General features: G+C 40.1%; 1 protein-coding gene and 1 pseudogene across 11 annotated transcripts in view; both read left to right on the forward strand.

The window, feature by feature from the left end:
- The window catches only part of NRG3 (neuregulin 3), a 1043540-nt gene that overhangs the window by 284295 nt on the left and 743368 nt on the right, over positions 1–15877 (forward strand). The gene's annotated exons all lie outside the window — the stretch shown is intronic.
- LOC309858996 (large ribosomal subunit protein eL30 pseudogene) lies at positions 11066–11553 on the forward strand (annotated as a pseudogene). The gene has a single exon. The product of its transcript is annotated as a large ribosomal subunit protein eL30 pseudogene (transcript).

Consider the following 15877-nt stretch of genomic DNA (forward strand, 5'->3'; position numbering starts at 1 on the left):
TGTCTTAGAAAAACTCAGTAGCCATATCCGGTTGTAAGGCGTGCTGAGAAATGAGACTTTTAGTACTCAGCAGTGTTCACAGCTGAACTGTCAGGATTCATGTCCATGAAATCAATGGGAAAGACATCCTCTGGGACACATCTTCCTAGTGTCTGGGGTTGAGCTACTCCCTCTCACAGGCAGGGATGGAAGCACCGAGGGTGCTCTGAGCACCTGGCATGGGGTTTCTGTGTGAGGAAGTGAAATCTGAGAATATTGTTCTGTGCTACACTCCATCTGAATGGTAGTTAATGAATGGACTTCCAGATTCTGTGCTGACTTCTCTCTCTCTCTCTCTCTCTCTTTTTTTTTTTTTTTTTAATTAATAGACAGAGTGTTAGTGTGAAGTTGGAAAACACCATAACAAAGAGAGCTTAAAATCCCATTCCACTCATGGGTCCAACCTTGTTGACCAAAAAGGCTTTCAGTATGTGGAACATTCCTGATGGGTTTTAGAGCTACTTTGACTTTCATTTTTATACCTAGGCCAGGTTGGGTTTGGTTTGTGCTTAACATGGATGGCGAACCCCAAACAGGAAATAGTTTTAGGAAACTCTTATAACACATGTGCTTTGGGAAGGAACTTCATCAACTGGAGAATGTGATCTAGAAGTTGGAGTTTGCATCTCAGCCCTGAGACTCCAAGGTCCCACATGCTGATCCTGGGGCAGTTGTGACGATTCGGAGAGGTTCATCCTGATGCTGTCTGAAGATACAGTTTGCCACAAAACCCATCAGGCTGCTTGCATCCCTGCCCCTGCCTGGGTTCAGGCCACTATTCAAGTGTTATAGCTTCTTAATTCTAGCTCCCTGTAAGATTCAGAGGCAGTGTCTGCTATGCCTCGTCACTGGACTCCTGATGCAGTGAACTATTCTAGCACTGGGCTTGGCACAGGTCCTCCCCACCTTCTTTCTTTTACACCAGCTCCAACAACAGGGATTCATTGCAGTTATTTTACTAATACTTGGGTGTAAAAAAAAAAAATCTGAAAGTACATCTCTCTCTAGTGCTTCTAGAATTTACAAAATCAACAGGGAGTCTTCACCACAGGCCCCTAATATCAAAGTCTCTGTGCAGGAAAATCCATAAGCTGGGGTGACTTTTGAGTTAAATTAAATTTTATGGCTCAAGAAATTCTTTGCTTGGTTTTCACCACCATTACAAAGCAAAGAAAATAATTTTAGATTCAGTTTACACAAAAGATCACTTCAGGTTGATATAGGCTTTATGTTAGTGGCATGGAAATATTTGCATCTGCACATTGATATGTAGTGAAATAGGCTGTAAAAGATAAGATCAATTTTCTATTAAAAGTAAAAAGGCCAGGGTAGCCTGATACAGGGAGGGCTTTTCCCATTTGTCACTCAGTGCCGTTTGACAGTTTTCCATTAGCTGTGGAAGGCACTGGCTGCTTTGCTGGGGTAAAGCTTTAAAAATTACTCACACGTACATAAACACACATACACAAATGCATGTACACACTCACACAGATAACCCAGACTTGAATACATGGGCACAAAAAACATAGTTGTCACATATGCAGACACCTATTCAAGCATGTGAACACAGTCACATAGCAAAGTCATGTTCACACGGATCGGGAGATGCTGACCAAATGGGACAATGACATGGCCAGGAGAGACATTTGCAGTGACAGGAAATCATGATGAAGGCTCATTCATACAGACACTGAATCTCCTCAAGACATTGACATAAACACACGGAGACACAGATGTACATGTGTGCCAATACACACACATACACAAAAGCACACAGAGCCCCAGAGACCAAGGCGGACAGTTAAATGAAGATCAACATTTAGGTATCTAGAGGGACAGAATACATTAGTACCTTGGGGTAGCTCCCCATCATGCCCCTTCCAAGTCTTTCAAAATGACCACATGTGGTGGTTACATGATGACTGAATATAAGAACTGCTTCTAAAACCATAGAAAAACCTAAAATTTATTGAACTCCTCATATATGTTGTGTTTTAGTATCCATAGCCACATTATTACAAGCCTATCAATTTCCAAGTTGTTCTTTTCAGTCTTGAGTAAGTTCACTCTTCTCTCTTTTCCCAGCCATCTAACTCTACTCTGTTTCCTCTTTATATACAGGGGTTTTTCCCATCACCTTAACCCATCATCACCCCAATCTTTCCTCATTCTGGCCTCCTTTATAACATTTATCTGAATATCTGGCTGGTCTCTTGCCCTTGACAATGAAATTCCACTCTTCTATTTCCCTTTAGTTTAAAAATCTCATCTACCCTTTGAGGTCTCATTCGATTCCATTCGAAGATTTAATTTGCATTCTATATATTCTTGTAACTACACTAAGTAACACAAAGTTTAGCACATTTGGCTTTTCTTTCATTTCTTTACAACACATCAACTGTGCCTCCCCAGCTGAATTCTAATCTTTCTGAAGGCAGAAAATCTGCTTTATTCCTATCTTTGCCTTACATTTCCCAACCTCTGGCTCATCCTGGTGTTCTTTGGAGCACTCTGCACCCTCATTCTGCACCGGGGCCACCTCAACTGATCACTCCCAATGCTTCCATCTTTAATCCAAGTAGAATTCCAAACTCCAGCCCTCCTCCAGACCTGTACTTCTAATTTTATAATTTCTGAGAACATTGTAAGCCCAATGGATTGTTAATTTCAATTTACAAACTCTCAATTGGACAGTTTCTCCCCATTATCTTTCCCTAAACCTATTCACCCTTCATTTTCTTCTGATCCTGGGCAGCTATCCTGCCATGCATTCAATTATCTATGTCAGAATGTCAGTCAGCACTTTATACCTTCCCCTCTCTCTACCTTTCCCTTCCCCAACTCTAGAACCTGAAGAAATACCTTTTTGTACCCTAGCTGTTCATTAGTGCTGCTGCACTCTGCCTTTGAATACTGCTCTGGTCCATGCCCTCACCAACTTGAGGACAGGCAAGGGGAGATGATTGGCTTCTAGCTAATCTCTTGCTTCTGGTTTTGTTCCCTGAGATCAGCCTTCCCTACTGGTACCAGAAACATCGTTTTTAAACACAAATCTGATCTTGTTATTTCTATGAAAACATCTGTAACATCTCAAGAGCGCCCTACGTTCAAGTCCAAACTCCTCCACGAGGCAGCACCTTACAGCATTGCCTTGACCGGTTCTCCCAGCGGAGCCACCTCTTCCTGTCTGTTTCCATCCAGATGACTCCACATTCTTCTACAGGCGGAATACATCACCTCTGTGGGCATCATTGAGCGATTTCTCTTTGCTTAAATGCTTTATTTTGCTGTTCTGCCCGGGAAACTACCCCTAGATCCTTCAAGACTCCATTCTGACAGTTTCCATGACTTTCTCGGGGAAAATTAAACATTTCCATAAAACTTTGTACAAATCGAGGAGGGCTCTCGTCACACGGTTAGCTGTTCTCATGTCTTTTTCCTTAATTGGGCTGTGACTACTCCAAGAACAGATACTGTTCTCCCCACTACAATGTCAAGTACTTAATGAAGACAGTTGTTCTGTTACTCGGATGATTACTTCTGTAACTGCTGTGCAAGGAAAACACTGCAGCGCAGACAGTACACATGTCTGCGTGGAGGACTACCACTTACTGCCCACTTCATATAAATGCTATATATAGGTATATGTGTGTGTGTGTATGTATATGTGTGTATGCATTTAATTCTTCCAGCAAGTCTCTCATATAATTGTTGTTATGCCCATTTTCCCAGTAAGAAGTCTGAGTTACAGAGAAATCAAGGATTTGTGCAGGTTAGGTCTGTTTACTTGTTTTTAGCCCAGAGCCTCTTGTACTCTTTCATCCCACTGGTCCAGAATGGGTCCGTAATACAACCTTTCTGCATTCAACATGAGAAACTGTGAATTTAACCCAATATAAACTACTGTTTTCCCTGCAATAGCTCCCAAAGCTTTTAATACACTGATGTGGTTCTCCAACTTTGACTCTACCTCATAGCCCTTTTCAGATCTGCTCAGCCTCAGAATCCATGCACGCAGAACACACTTTGGGAGATGCAGTATAATATCAAGCATTCTCTTTAAAAAACTTCTGGCTTTCATACATCGTTAGGGGACCACTCCCCTTTCTACCTGAATTTGAAGAAAGAATATGTATCCCTACCCAGCTACTCATTCTGTTATACTGAGATTGAGTGGAAGTGGCTGGCATATCAATTCTCAGAATCCCAGCGATCTCACTAACTGTCCCGTGGCTACATTTGCCACCAGGAGAGAGGAGAGGGACAGAAATGTCTGCTTGATGCTCCCAAGTTATTTGGACCCGTGCCTGGGCCCACAGGCACCCCCCTCACACAAAGCATGTGCAAGAGAAGAAAACACTCAGATTGAGCTGCCTGAGCTTCATCCTTCTGCAATCTTGTCCTCAGTCTTCTTCTCTGGTGGTGTTTTTTTGGGTGGTGGGTGCTAAGGAGTCCACTACACCTTTTGCACTTTATGGACAAGTTTGTTTATTTTTGTCTCCAGCTGAGAGCAGCAACATGGCATTCCCTGATGCCCCTGGTAATTTCCCAAGCCCGGTGACTCCTGTTCATCTTGACTTGTTTCACTGGCAGTGGCACTGCCGCTGACCTGGATTTGCTCATCTGGGCTCAAACGACAACAGCTTAGAAGCCGCATATATTTGACAACACAAAACTCCACCCCTCTAAACCACACACAGGCAGAAATGCAGCTGTGAAGTCGCAGTGGCCTTGGTTGCAGTCCTGGCTTGAGCACACCACTAAACCCCAGCCTTACTGCTTGCTGGCTTGGACAAGGGACTTATCACATAGACTTCCCTTTCCTTACCTGCACAATGATGATAATATTATGTACCTCACTGGGCTGTTGAGAGGATTAAATAAGATAGCTCAGTGTCTGGGATATATAGCAGCAGTCATATACTGTTTGCTGTGTTTGTATCACTGGTATTTTTCAATTTTGTCTTTTATATTTTTAGTTACATGTTACCTTTTTCTTTCTTTTGCTTTCTCACAAACTATCAAGGCCTCATAGACTTGTTTAAATCTAAGGAGACACTAAAAAGAATAATATATTTATCCTTTTTACAAAGGGTTTGTAAGTATCTGGGGAAATTAATCATAAACATAAGAAAAGGTTACTAATGACACATTATATACAACGGTTTAATTCTTCCTAAAAGAAATGAAAAACCCTCTTCGTATATAAACTGAGTGTTAGATAAATCCATTAGCACCCAAGTTTAAAAGTCTATATGATGAGTAAGTGTAACTGATAAGATTAAAATAAAAGTGCTTGGACTGTGTGTGTTATCAAGAGTATAATCTAACTAAGTTAGTGGATCTCAAAGTTTTTGATGTCAGGAATGCTTTACATTCATAAAAGTTATTGAAGTTACCTTATGAGCTTTTGTTTCAGTGAGCCATACTTATCAATATTTTTAATATTAAAAAGTACAATGAGGAAACTTAAAAATATTTCATTGAGGGGCACCTGCGTCGCTCCGTCATTAAGTGTCCAACTCATGATTTTGGCTCATGTCATGATCTCAAGGTCATGAGATTGAGCCCCACGTTGGGCTCTTTCTCTCCTTCTTCTTCAATTCCTCCCTCCCAACTCACTCTCTGTCTCTCTAAATATGTATAATTGATTTTGAAAACAAAAATAAGCCATTGCATGCTAAAATAAATAACAATTTTTTATTATTTTTTTATTATGTTAGTCACCATACAGTACGTCATTTGGTTTTGATGTAATGTACCATGATTCATTGTTTGCATATAACACACAGTGGTCAATGCAAAACATGCCTTCCTTAGTACCCATCACTGGACTAACCCATCTAGCTATCTCCCCTGAAACCCTCAGTGTGTTTCTTGGAGTCCACAGTCTCTCATGGTTCATCTTCCCCTCTGATTCGTCTCCCCCTTCATTTTTCCCTTTCCTCTCCTAATGTCCTCCATGCTATTCCTTATGTTCCTTTTTAGTGAAAAATAAACTATTTCCCAAACCAAAAAAAAGGAGAAAAAGTAACATTGCTTTGTATATATATTTATTATAGTTAAAAAAAAAAACACATGAAATCTACCATCCAGGGAAATTTTTAAGTATATAGTGCAGTATTATAAACTATGATAACCATAATGTACAGCAGACCTCTAGAATTTTTTCGTCTTGCATAAATGACATTGTATGTCTGCCGAAGAGCAGCTTCCCATTCTCCCCAACCCCATCCTGTGGCAACCACCATCCTTTCTACCTCAATGGGTTTGACTATTTTAGTACATATTTAGTACATAGTACTACATATAAGTAGAATTAAGTAGTATTTGTCTTTCTGTTACTGGCTTATTTCACTTAGCAGAATATTCTCAAATTTTCACTTATCTTATGGCATATTACAGGATTTCCTTTTCTGTCACTGAGTCATATTCCATTCTGTGTGTATATTGCATTTTCTTTATCCATTCATCTAGCAATGGACATTTAAGTTATATAGACTCCGTGGGGCGCCTGGGTGGCTCAGTGGGTTAAAGCTTCTGTCTTTGGCTCAGGTCAGGATCCCAGGGTCCTGGGATCAAGCCCCACCTGCATCAGGTTCTCTCCTCAGCAGGGAGACTGCTTCCCCCTCTCTGGATCTGTCTGCCTCTCTGCCTTCTTGTGATCTCTCTCTCTCTGTCAAATAAATAAATGAAATCTTAAAAAAATAATAATAAAAAGGTCTCTCCTGGGGCGATTGGGTGGCTCAGTGGGTTAAAGCCTCTGCCTTCGGCTCAGGTCATGATCTCAGGGTCTTGGGATGGAGCCCCGCATGGGGCTCTCTGCTCAGCAGGGAGACTGCTTCCTCCTTTCTTTCTCTGGCCGCCTCTCTGCCTACTTGTGATCTCTCTCTGTCAAATAAATAAATAAAATCTTTAAAAAAAAAAAAAGGTCTCTCCTTTACGTTATATAGATTCCTTTGCTGTTGGGCATAATGCTGCCATGAACATGGGAATGCAAATATCTTTTTAAGATACTGTTTTCAGTTCTTTTGGAAAGATACTTGAGGTGGGATTGTTGGATCATTTTGAAGTTCTGTTTTTAGTTTTCTTTGAAAAACCTCCATATTGTCTTCCATGGTGGCTGCACAATTTTACATTCCCACCAGCAATTATTTTTGATAAAGGCCACCCTAATAGGTGTGAAGTGAAATCGTGTGTGGTTTTGAATTGCATTTACTTGATGATTAGTGATGTTGAGCAGCTTTATCACGTATCCATTAGCCATTTGTAAATCTTCTTTGGATAAATGTCTGTCCAAACCATTGCACCCTTTAAAAAAAAAAAAAAGTGATTTACTTGTATTTCTTGTAATGAATTGGAGGAATTCCTATATAGTTGGATATTAATGCCTTATCACGTGTGGTTTGAAGTATTTTTTCCCGTTCAATAGGGTGCCTTTTCGTTCTGTTAATTCTTTCCTTTGCCGTACAGAAGCTTTTTAGTTTGATGTAGTCCCACTTGTCTGTTTTTGCCTTTATTGCCTATTCTTTTGGTGTCATGTCCAAGAAATCATTGCCAAAACCAGTATATGAATCTTTTACCCTATGCTATTTTCTACAGTTTTACAGTTACGTTTAGATATTATTCAATCCGTTTTGAGTTAATATTTGTGAGTAGTGTAAAATAGAGGTCCATTTTTGTTCTTTTGCATGTGGCTATCCACTTTTCCCAACACCATTTATTTGAAGAAGCTCTTTTATACCCAGTGTGTATTCTTGGCACTCATGTTGAAGACTAGCTGACTGTACATGCATGGATTTATTTCTAGGTTCTCTATTCTGTGCCATTGATCTGTACATCTGTCTTTATGCCAGCACCACATTGTTTTGATTATTGTAGCTTGAAATCATCAGGAAGTATGAGGCCTTCACTTTCATTTTTCTTCTTCAAGATTGTTTTGTTTCTTCAGAGTCCTTTGTGCTTCCACATGATATTTTTGTGTTTTTGTAAAAATTGCCATTGAGTTTTTTTTAGGGATTACTTTGAATCTGTAGATGGCTTAGATTGTATGGAAATTTTAACAATATTAAGCTTTCCATTTTGTGAACACAAGGTGTCTTTCCATTTGTGTCTTCTTTAATTTCTTTCAGCAATCTGTAGTTTTCATTGTACAAGTCTTTGGCTTTCTTGGCTCCATTTATTCCTGAATATTTTATTCCTTTTTATGCTATTATAAATGGATATGTTTTCTTAATTTCCTTTCAGTATTGGTCATTGTCAGTATATAGAAATAATTTATTTTTATAGTTGATTATGTATCCTGTGACTTTACTGAATTCATTTATTAATTCTAACAGTTTTTGTGAGGAAACTTTAGTGTTTTCTGCCTATAAAATTCCCTTGTTTGGTGAACAGAGATCATTTTTCTTCTTCCTTTCTTATTTGAATGCTTTTTCTTTCTTTTTCTCAGGTACTTTCTCTGACTGGAACTTGCAGTAGTATGTTGAGTAGAAGTGGTAAGAGTTGGACATTTGTGCCTTATTCTTGATTTCAAAGGAAGGGCTTTCAGTATGGTGTCAGCTGTGGGCTTGTCATATATGACCTTTATTGTGTTGAAGTAGTTTCCTTCTATCCCTAGTTAAAGTGTTTTTATCATAAGTGGATGTTGAATTTTGTCAGTTGCTTTTTTTTGTATCTATTGAGATGACCATGTGATTTTATCCTTCATTCTGGTAATGTGGTGTATCACATCAATTGATCTTCTTCTGTTGAGTCATCCTAGTATCACAAGGATAAATCCCATTTGGCCATGATGTCTAATCCTTTGATATCTGTTGAATTCAGTTAGCTAGAATTTTGTTGAGTATTTTTACATCTGTATTCATCAGGGATATTGGCTTGTCGGCTTCCTTTGTGGTAGTATTTTTCTGGCTTGGGTATCAGGTTAATGCTGCTCTCATAAAATATGTTTGGAAATATTCCTGCCTCTCAGTTTTCTGGAACAGTTTGAGACGAATTGGTGTTAACTCTTTACATATTTGGTATAATTCACCAATGAAGCCATCTGGTCTTGAGCTTTTCTTTCTGAGGAGATACTTGATGATTTATTCAGACTCTATCTAGTCATAGGTCTGTTCAGATTTCTATTTCTTCATGATTCAATCTTGTCAGTTGATGTTTCCAGGAAGGCTTCTTAAGACTTTCTTGTGGATGTATCTTTTGTGGACTTGTGCAGGTAGATTCCTAATTGGATGGATTTGCTGGTTTCTTAACTTCAAGAGCTCATAATCTCTTGTTCCGTGTGGACTGTGGCTAGTCTGAATCAGCAGCACACTGCCCCGTCTTTTTGGTTCTCGGTGGCTTCCAGGCATGAAGAGTACACCAGGTCTCAACTGTGATGTAAGACTAGTGAGACAGAAGCCAGTCTCTTAGGCTCTCCAGCCCCCACTCCATGAAAAGTCAGAATGTTGCAAGTAAAGTCCAGTCTTTTCTCTCCCTCCAGGGAGAGTCCAGGAATAAGGAGTTTGCTCCCAATCATGTGATACTATGCCAGAGAGAGGTACTGTAGTGAGATGGTACCATGCATTTTCCTGTTGGCTTCACTGCACCTGGTTTTATGCTACCTGGGATGCAGAAGCTTCTTAACTGTTTTCTGGATTTCTCACAAAGGATGTTATTGATCTGTGTACTTTTCTGAATTGGTATCTCTGTGTGAGGAAGGATAGTCTAAGGCTTCCTATTCTACCATCTTGATAACCTGCTATGACATTACTTTAGTTTTTGCAAGTCTCTTTATTGGGTGCTTTAGCAGAAGACAGCTACATTCATATATATACATCTGTAATCAATCCCTTACCTTATGTTGGTGTGGTGGAAGTATGTGAGGAAAAGTAATCTCATACAAATATGCGTTAGAAAAAGAAAGATTGTTTTTGTCGCCAAATTTGACAATTTTAGATTTCTTAAATTCCCTACCCTAACTCATCAGGTAATAGCTCTTAAAGATTACAGGCAATGTGAAATCTGAAATCGTATTGAATGACACTACAACCCACTGATCCATACTCTACTTCAAATGGGTCTTTGACCTGTATATCATTTGATGACCTCTTACATTGGTATTTTGGAAAATATTGTTTCATTGAGTTAAGCAGATCTTTTAAATGTTGGCTCACGACAATTCAGTATCAGAAAAATTTTTTATTGATCTGGCTACCAGCTACATTGGAAATGACTTATGCTGCCAAACTCATGGTGGTGAATTTTAATTTTCCCAAATCCTAATTCTCGCTTGATTGCTTGAATTTTATCAGTAGCAACAGTTGACGATCAACATACTCTCAACTGTTTTCCCTGAAGTTCCAGGTTCATCTCATTCTTTGCTGACAAGGTTCCTACCAAATAACATAGTTTGAAAGCCTTTTACTCCCCATCAGCCATTCTATCAGGTAACAGTAGTGTCCCTCAAAAAAGTAGCTAGTTTAGTTTGTGACTCAATGACATAAGTACTCTTTTTTTAATATTTCATCTGTTTATTTGTCAAAGAGAGAGAGCACACACAAGCAGGGGGAGTGACAGGCAGAGGGGGAAGCAGACTCCCTGATGAGCAAGAAGCCCAATGAGGGACTTGATCCCAGGACCCCCAGGATCAGAACTGAGCCAAAAACAGACACTTAACCGAATGAGCCACCCAGGTATCCCTACTACACAAGTACTTTGAAGACAATAATAATCCTGTGGCATTTGATCTCAGCTCTGATCTTGATCTCAGGGTAGTGAGTTCAAGCCTCAGATTGGGTGCCATCTGGGGTGTGGATCGTTCTTAAAAAACAAAAACAGGAGCACCTGGGTGGCTCAGTGGGTTAAGTCTCTGCCTTCGGCTCAGGTCATGATCCCAGGGTCCTGGGATCAAGCCCTGCATGGGCTCTCTGTTCAGCAGGGATCCTGCTTCCCCATCTCTCTCTCTGCCTGCCTCTCTGCCTACTTGTGATCTGTCTGTCAAATAAATAAATAAAATCTTTAAAAAAAACAAAAACAGCCTTTCTCTCTCCTGGCCATTTTGGCGGCTGCTCTTGGTTGGGGCCGTCCCGCACCTAAGGCTGGAAGATGGTGGCCGCAAAGAAGACGAAAAAGTCGCTGGAGTCCATCAACTCCAGGCTCCAGCTCATTATGAAAAGTGGAAAATACGTGCTGGAGTACAAGCAGACTCTGAAAATGATCAGATGTGGCAAAGCGAAACTGGTCATCCTCGCCAACAACTGCCTGCCCTTGAGGAAATCTGAACTAGAATACTACGCATTGTTGGCCAAAACTGGTGTCCATCACTACAGTGGCAATAATATTGAATTGGGCACAGCATGTGGGAAATACTACAGAGTATGCAGGCTGGCTCTCATTGATCCAGGTGATTCTGACATCATTAGAAGCATGCCAGAACAGACTGCTGAAAAGTAAATCACGCAGAATTTTTCTTTAATAAAACTGGCCACAGCTTGTTTAAACAAAACAAAACAAAACAAACAAACAAAAAAACAAAAACAAAAATCAGACAACTTTCTCCAATGCCTGGAGGACTCTCTCATCACAAAGAATTATTCAGCTCAAATTACAATAGTCGCAAGGTTCAGAAACTCAGGTTTAAAGAGAGGAGAACAGGCCAGGAAGACAGTTGTATACTCTACAAGGTTATGTAAAGGCTCAGGTTTCTTCTAATTGTTCTGTTAATCCCCAAAGGGTTTTCCTCATTCACAGATCTGGCTCATTGGAAAAACATCTGCTTTCTTCAAGGGGCAAAGAGAAGTTGAGGGCAAGCAATTGGCTGTTAGGAAAATGATGGCAAAGTTGCCCACATCCTTCCAGCTCCATACTTGGCACTGGCGAGGACTTGGCCAGATGAGGCTGTCATGCAGGAAGAGGTTAGAGGGAGACACAGAGAGTGATTGGGGAAGACTAGCAATATTCATCATGATAGGGAAATGCTTTAAAACACTGCGGGGGGCGGTGCAAAGAGAAGCCATTGGTCTTTAATTACAGAACAGTTTAAAGTTCCTGTTTATATAGAACAGGAATAGATTTTTAATATATAGAAAATAGAACATAGTCCTGGTGATACTTTACAAACACCGAATTTATAATACTGTGTATTTTGTCATTCCATTCTGGAGGCAAATTAATTCTTTGGGGACCTGGTCAATAGACTTGCCCCAAGGAAGACCGTGTTCTTTTGGGATGTTACCAGCTCCTATACAGTGTAAATAAACTGATATCTGACTGGTTTATGGAACTTATCTTTGGGCTTCATTAAAATCCTGCTTTTCTGACTTAGAAAAAGGTAGGGAGACATTGACTTACTGTCAAAACCAACAAGGTCTGGATGAAGGCCCCTCGAAAATCTCATTCCTGTGAGCTGGCGAACATTTATAGCTAATTTGAAATGAGATGCTTAATTACATAATTTCATTCCAATTAAGCTGCTAATTAATTGACAGGGCATCTTTGAGTGCTTTACACAGTATAAGTAAAAGGCAGCATCATCTTGAGCCTATTACCTGTGACCCTTTGGGAGAGATCAGTAAATAACTATTTAAGAGGTTGGAAACAGAGTTTGTTAAAAATGAAAATACGGGGCTAGCCCAGGGAGATCCTGGTCCAGGACCACCACTAGCTCAGCTCTCTCTCATCAGACCCTTTTTTGAGAGAGAGTAATGGAAAGAAAAGTAACCTCTAACTGAGCAGTAGGTGCCCAGCCTTGTGTTAGGAAGTTCTACAAGTGATTAGGATATTAAATCATCTGTCCAGTTGTCGTTTTAAGGAACGACTTTTTTAGGAGGTAGGTAATTAGCTTTGCCTTTCTCAACCTTTGACTTAACCTTTTCTCTTTCCTATCTTTCGGCCTCACCCTCCTCAAACCTTGTCCTGCACACGGGTCAGCCTAGTCCAGTTAATCTCCGCAGAGGGAACGAAGTGTGTGTTAACAGTGAAAAGAATTCTAAATTGAAACCGGTTTTTCAAAATAAAATGCATTATATTGCCACTCACATTCTGCAGCCTTTCAGACTGAAGATATAGAGATAAACCTTTATTCTTAACCCCCCTGCATGATATACTTGTTCCTTCACTCGCCTGTGTTGAAGAAGACTATTATTGGAATGTGTCTTTTGCATTATTAGTTAATACAGAAGCAGAAGCCTGTGGGGCTAGTGGGCTGGCTGACCAGCTGCTAAATGGGGAGTTGGCTCAAGGATCTTTCAAAATCATTCCAGAAAATGCTCAGAGACTGCGTTATCACACCTTTACATTGTATAATTTGTTTGATTTTAATAAAGAATAAAATAAGGTCAAGTGCAGATTTGTCACCCAACCCAAAGGGTTTCTTATGACTTATTGCTCTGTATTATGACCCTGTGACTGGCATCACGTGTCTTTGAGTTGAAAAGGAGCATTTCCGCTCTGCTGTATCAACTCTTCTGCATCTCTCCGGCTGTCTGTCACCAGAGAACAGCAGAAATCTCATCATGTCATGTCTAAGTGTCAGTGTGGGCATGATATTATTGGGAATCACCTGAGCAAATGACTGACTCAAGAATTCATTGCTTAAGAACAAGATAATTTCTTTAGCAGAAGCATGCAGGACCCCAAAGAGATTATAACTTACACGGGTGTTAGGAAATAGGCAACATCTTACTCCTCTTTCCTGCCTGTCCCCGCAAACCTCTGGAAATCCTTACCAATGTAGAGGCGTCCTGTGGGAACCAGAAGAGAAACCCCTCTGCTCTGCTTACCTAAGTGAGAGTTAACCACTCCTGCAGTCCTAATAAATGCTGGAACCCTCCTGAAAAGCTCCTTCCCACAGGAATGAGGGGATGATGAGCACTCTGGTGTTGTGCCTCCAGTCCAGGCCACTGACAGGAAGAGTTAGGATGTGACCCCGTGAGATCCTCTTCCTCCAGCACCTCAGAATTTTAACCCGAACCCAACAGTTCTCCAAGGTGTGTGCACACGTGTCTGTTGTGTATTGCAACTGGAATGTGAGAGCACAGTAGAAAGGCAGGTGGCATGTGATAAGCAGATAGCTGGTTGTGATCATCATTAAGCCCCTTCAATTGTATTACTACTATTAAATGGGGTATTTAATCAGGAATCACAGGGTTGGCCCATACTTAGGCCCCAAGGGTTGGCCTTTGGTTGGCCCAAATAGGTTGGCCCAAACATTTATGGACTCATACATTCAGGTCATAGAAATTATATATCTGTATCTATTATAGACTTTCTGGACATTCAAGTCCCTTTCGCAGGAGACTAAGGCTTTGGAACACTGGACTTCCGGCCTGTTGAGCATCATGCTTCCCTTCACATGGCAGACTCAGCTATTACACGGGCAATCCCATTTTTGAGGACATGTGAGGGAGACAGTCATCATTCTTCCAAGCCCTGGTTTGCCCTTCTTTCCAGACCATCATAAATTTTTTACCAGATCTTGTTGGCGCTAGATTAGAGCCCAGCCTGGACCCTCATCCACGTAGAGGAGACCTTTTGGTAGGTGCTTTTTGGAATTGAGTTTATTTTCATAGATTTATTTTACTTCTCTATGAAAAATATAAATTTATAAGTAAAACAATATTTAGAATGTGGGTTTTTTTTTAGATTCCATGTGTTAAGAATTCCTTGGTGTGCCTGTGATGGAACTGTAAAACACATGGGAACTGGCATGTTACTAAGGCCATCTTTAGAGATGGTGAAATGAACAATAAGTTGGTTTAACATTCCTAAGGTTCTTATTTGCTCTCTTCTTGAGGCAAGACAGTTTTAATTAGCTTATGTGTCATTAAGGCATCCTCACCTCTGGGTACTTATAGCATGGATATGAAAACTTTATTTATAGTAGTTATTAATTTTTCACAGTTATTTTAAATTTCTTGAAACACATTTAAAGATACTTCCAAAATTCATGCTTTGCTGTTAATCATCTATGTCCTGAACCTTTATTGCTAAATAAAAATTTTCAGTATTTGTTTGAGGAAATAGGAATCAGATTTAGAGTAGGAAGGATAAAACCCAGGAGTCTTTTACCAACCTGTTCAAACCAGGAATTGTGGTGCTGGATTTTTCTTTTCCTTTCTTTATTTCATCTTGAAGATTTATTTTAGAGACAGAGCATGGGGTGGGGAGCAGGGAGAACCCCAAAACTGACTCTCTGGAGCACATGTAGCCCCACTCAGGGCTAGATGCCAGGACCCTGAGATCATGGCCCGAGTCAAAATCAAGAGTCGGCCACTTGACCTACTGAGCAACCCTGGTGCCCCAGTGCTGGAGTTTTCTGTGGGCCAGAGGGAGGTTTCTTTCCTTGCTAGTTCTCTTAAATGTTTGATAGCATCAGTACTAAGGTTGACCAGATCCCTGAGGAAGCCCATTGTGAAGGTGGCTGGGCCAATGTTTTCACTCTGGCATATGCTTAAGTTTAATGAAAGGATCACATTCTATCACTGACTCTCCTTTACTTAGATGGCATTTCTGAATGTACATTTTCAGAAATTATTTTGAAGATTGAACCTCATTAATAAAAAAAGCTATTTCAGGATATTATGTTTGATTTCCAAAAGCAGTAGAATAATCAAGTGAATAATGAAATGGCAAATTTTGAAAATGGCTAAACTTTATATAAATAGAATAGTTCTGAATGACCTTGTTCAAGGGGAAGATAAGAAATTATTTCAAAATGTTAATGGCACTGAAAAGTCTTTTGACCTTATACAATTTGTCTGTTTTCTGAAGTTTAAATGTGTTTTTTTAAAAAATTTAACTAAGATAGAATATTCCAAAATGGCGAAGCATTGCAACATGCAGTTCAGAGCACAGA

The sequence above is a fragment of the Mustela nivalis genome (genome assembly GCF_964662115.1).
Source record: "Mustela nivalis genome assembly, chromosome: 2".
NCBI lineage: Eukaryota > Metazoa > Chordata > Mammalia > Carnivora > Mustelidae > Mustela > Mustela nivalis.